At 41.0% G+C, this 4927-nt stretch overlaps 1 pseudogene; it reads left to right on the plus strand.

The window, feature by feature from the left end:
- The first annotated feature begins 1043 nt into the window (after window positions 1-1043).
- Window positions 1044-2103, plus strand: LOC130917119 (uncharacterized protein K02A2.6-like; annotated as a pseudogene).
- The last annotated feature ends 2824 nt before the right edge of the window (window positions 2104-4927 follow it).

Below are 4927 nucleotides of genomic sequence, written 5' to 3' on the forward strand. Positions count from 1 at the left end.
TGTAAACTTTCATAGCAAAGTTTGATTTTTGCCTCAGCTAGCTATCAGTAAGCTAAACTGCGCTAGGCATTATGGGAAATGTAGTTTTGAACTGCTACGTTTGGAAACATGATGATTGAATAGTTTGTCCGTTTATTTCGGTTTTGTTTGTGTGCAATCTAGAACATTGAATGAGAACATCAATTGAATGGGAATAACAATTTGTCAAGGACAATTGTCGTGATAGTAATTTATAAAAATGTTTAGTTGGCACATAGCCTACTGTGTGTATGTGTATTGACTGGACTACATTTCTATGGGTCTGCATTTTATATATATATATATATTTTTTAAAGTCATTATTGTTTTTCCAACTGCATTTTTCCATCCAGAGTGAGGGGGCACACTTTAAATATATTAAAGTGATATAGGCATCTTTGAGTGAACTTCGAGTAAAATTCAAGTATCTCGAGGCCGGGCTGAGTGTCCTCTTTTTTAGAAATCAAAATATGGTCACCCTACCTAAAGATAAAACTTATGCACAGCTGACTGAAGTTTTGAAATCACATTTTAACCCTTAGCCGAGTGAAATTGTGCAAAGATTCAAGTTCAATATGCACACACGGAAGATGGGAGAGTCAATTGCAGAATATGTAGCAGAGCTGAGGAAGTTGTCGCAGCACTGTATGTATGGAGAGGCTCTACCACAAATGCTTAGAGACAGGCTGGTGTGCGGGGTGAACGATGATCGAATGCAAAGGAGACTGTTGTCGGAGGTGGAGTTAACTTTTGATAAAGCCATGAAATTGTGTCAAGCTATGGAGTCGGCGTCCAAAGATGCAAAAGATCTCAGAGCAAATTCTGTAGAAGACACTGAGCATTGTTCTCATGCATCAAGGGCCTGTGCCGCAGTGCATAAAATGGCGACAGAACATGTACACAGTAAACTTCTCAGTTGTTATCAATGCACTGGTCAGCATTTGGTGAGTGAATGCAAATTTGCCACTGAGCTTTGCCATTCTTGTGGGAAAAGGGGGCATATAAAAAAGGCCTGCAGTAACAAGATGGGGTTGTCAAAGGCTCAGAAGGAAAGGCAGGGAGGCCTAGCAGGTGGAAATAAAGGTCCAAACTTACTAGGCCGGAGTTGGCTTAAGGAACTTTCCATGGCAGACCACTTGGTGAACCAAGTGAAAATGGCTGCTCCACTGCAACTGAGTGAGGTACTTGACAAGCACGCAGAAGTGTTTAAAGAGGAACTGGGGAAGTTCAGGGGTGCCACAGCTAAAATAAATGTGAATAAGGAGGCTCAACCCAATTTCTGCAAACCACGTCCGGTACCATATGCTGTGAAGCCATTAGTGGTAAAAGAACTACAAAGATTGTTGGATGACAAAATAATTGAACCAGTGAAGTTCACAGAATGGGCAGCGCCAATTGTGCCCGTCCGGAAACCATGTCTGTAAGGATATGCGGAGATTACAATCTCACAGTAAACAGAGCATCAAGGATGGATCAATATCCAATTTCAAGAGTGGATGACTTGTTTGCACAGTTAAATGGTGGACAGCACTTTACAAAACTTGATATGAGTCATGCATATCAGCAAGTGGTGTTGGAAGAAGAGTCAAGAAAGTAAGTGACCATCAACACACATAAAGGCTTGTTCACCTACACTCGCTTACCATTCGGAGTGGCCTCAAGTCCAGCCATATTTCAAAGAACGATGAAGGCTTGTTGGGAGACATTCCAAATGTGGCAATTTACTTGGATGATATTTTAGTGTCTGGGCCAAGTCAACAACAACACTTGTAAAATCTGGAGCAAGTGTTAAACAGGTTGGAACAAAGTGGATTAAGACTGAAAAGAAGCAAATGTGAGTTCTTGAGAAAAGAAGTGACTTTCTTAGGCCATAGAGTCACAGCGTCGGGGTTACAGCCACTAAGGGAAAAGGTGGAAGCCCTCGCCAAAGCTCCAAATCCACTTAACGTCCGCGAGTTGAAAGCATATCTTGGCCTACCTAATTATTATCATCGTTTCTTGCCAAACCTCTCCACACTACTAGCACCGCTTCACAAGTTGCTGAAGAAAGATTCCAAATGGTTCTGGGCACAAGAGCAACAATAAGCATTTGATAAATCCAAAGACTTGCTGCTAGGCCTGAACGATATTGGAAAAAACTATTGTTGCGATTTTTTTTAGGTGTGCAATATATTGCGATATTATATTGCGATAGTAAAAAAAAAAATAAATAAATAAATAATTTTAAAGAAATATTCACTAGATGACTTGAATAGCTGTTTGGAAATACTTTGCATGACACACCGTGACCACAGTGTATTCATATAATACGGTTTCATTTGTGAATGATTAAGATTGCTGTATTATTATGAAGGGATCCAGGAAGCCATGTCTGCACAAAATAGATAATTTCTTGAACACAATATTTGACACTTCAACAGCAGCAAATACATTAAATGACAAATAAAAGAGCAGGTGCATTCGTCCCCTGAGTTTTTGACAAAATATAACAATAAATAACAACTTCGGTAAAATAACAACAAAGTTGTAAACATATTTGAACAAAAATATTAAATATGACAAATAAGAGTTGTTCACAAACTATAACAATAAATAAGAACCTCAGTAAAACAATAAAGTTGTCAACATATTTGAACTTAAATATTAAATCTGTCAAATAAAAGTGCAAGTGCATTAGTCCCCTGAGTTGTTTACACAAAATATAACAATATAGAACTGCAAAACTGCAACAAAGTTGTAAAAATATTTAAAAAATATTAAGTATCAAAACTTTATGTGCAGCTGTACTATAGTTATTTGAAAAATACGATTTACAGTTAATTTAAATATAAAAGAAACAGAAACTCAATTGAACTTGTAAATAATTGAACTGAATAACAGCAAATAACTGATGAATAACAGAACCATTTTAACTCCCAAATTTATGTATTTGTCTGCATATCGTCCACCTTCCTTGCTCAGCAATTCTCAACTGGGTCTCATAGGTTTTTGGCCAAGACTACTAGTTTATCCACCATTGCAGGCTTGAGACAACAACGTTGGCACGTAACAATGTTCCCACCTGTACTAAAAAGCCTCTGATGGGAAGCTCGTAGCAGGAATGCATAGATACCTGCGTTTTAAATGGTCCCACATGTTCGACGGATTACTTCTTGTTGAGGCAACCATGGCGAGGCACTGTCAACAGGGCTGTTTTTTGTTCCTTATATTCTTGTCGATAGCCAAAATACTTCCAAAACTCCTTTTGGAGACAGTCTTCCCTATTCAACGTGTTGCTTGCTTTCACTTTGAAAACGGCCCCTCCTCCCTCCGCTCTGCTGTTCGGCCCCTCCTCCCTCCCTCCACTCCGCTCTAGCAGGGGAGGGGGATGAGCCGATGACTGCGAGCTGGAGAGAATGAGAGACTGCACTCTCTTTCTCGCTCCTTGCTCAAAACAAACGTTTGTGGATTTAAAAAAATGAAATGAAAAAACTATCGCACGTCCTTGCGATGGGACTATTGCGCATGCGCACATCGCGATGGCGATGTTTAAACGATATATCGTTCAGGCCTACTTGCTGCAATCATGTGAGGTGTTAGTTCATTACGATGGTAACAAACCTCTCGTTTTGGCATGTGATGCCTCGCCGTATGGCGTCGGGGCTGTTCTATCGCACAAAATGGAGGATGGATCGGAGAGACCAACAGGGTTTGTATCCAGAACTCTCACTCCTGCAGAGCGGAATTACTCGCAGCTGGATAAGGAAGGCCTTGGAGTCATTTTTGGAATAAAGAAATTCCACAAGTATTTATATGGAAGACATTTCACAGTGATTACAGATCATAAGCCACCAATTTCACTATTTAGTGAAATGAGAGCCATACCTCAAATTGCCTCACCCCGCTTGCAGAGGTGGGCAATCACCTTGGGTGGCTATGACTGCAACATCATCTACAAAGCTGGAAAAGACCATGCTAACGCGGATGCTTTTAGCAGGTTAGCATTGGGTGTGAAAGAGTCAAAGAATGAAAAAGAAGAATGTGTACTGATGTTTGAGGACCTTGAAGGGGCAGCTGTGAATGCTCAACAGATCAAAATATGGACAGACAAGGATCCTGTGTTGGCCAGAGTGAAAGAATTCATCTTGAGGGGCTGGCCACAGAAAATGGAGGATTCTTCATATGATCCATACACCAGACGTAAAGATGAACTCAGCACTCAAGATGGGTGTGTCCTGTGGGGAGGGAGAGTGGTGGTCCCTCCACCTGGTCGAAAAACAGTTTTGACGCAACTACACCAAGGCCATCCAGGTATTACACAGATGAAAGGGCTAGCTCGGAGTTACATGTGGTGGCCCAAGATGGACACAGAAATAGAGGGGTTGGTAAAGCAGTGTGTGACTTGCGAGGAACACAGAAACCACCCTGCAGTAGCTCCATTACACCCATGGGAAGTGCCTGAAAAGCCTTAGAGGAGAATCAACATTGATTATGCAGGACCATGGAAGGGAAAAATGTTCCTCATTCAGATTGATGCACATTCCAAGTGGATTGAAGCACATGCGGTTAAAAAGTCCACATCAACTGTCACTATTGATTGTTTGAGACAAAGTTTTAGCCAGCACGGCATACCTGAAATCATAGTGTCAGATAATGGAAGATGTTTCACGAGTGAGGAATTCCAAGAATTCATCCAGAAAAATGGCATACGACATATCACTACAGCACCGTATCATCCTTCTTCAAATGGGTTAGCAGAGCGGGCTGTACAAACTTTTAAATCACTCGTAGAAAAGAGTACGGGAGACAACCTGGAGATAAAAATGGCCAGAGCTCTTTTCAACTACCGCATTACTCCCCAATCAACAACTGGGAAATCACCAGCAGAATTACTGTGTGGTAGAAAGCTGAGGTCAACCCTGGATTTTAT

This window comes from Corythoichthys intestinalis, chromosome 6 (assembly GCF_030265065.1).
Source record: "Corythoichthys intestinalis isolate RoL2023-P3 chromosome 6, ASM3026506v1, whole genome shotgun sequence".
NCBI classification, from domain to species: Eukaryota; Metazoa; Chordata; class Actinopteri; order Syngnathiformes; family Syngnathidae; genus Corythoichthys; species Corythoichthys intestinalis.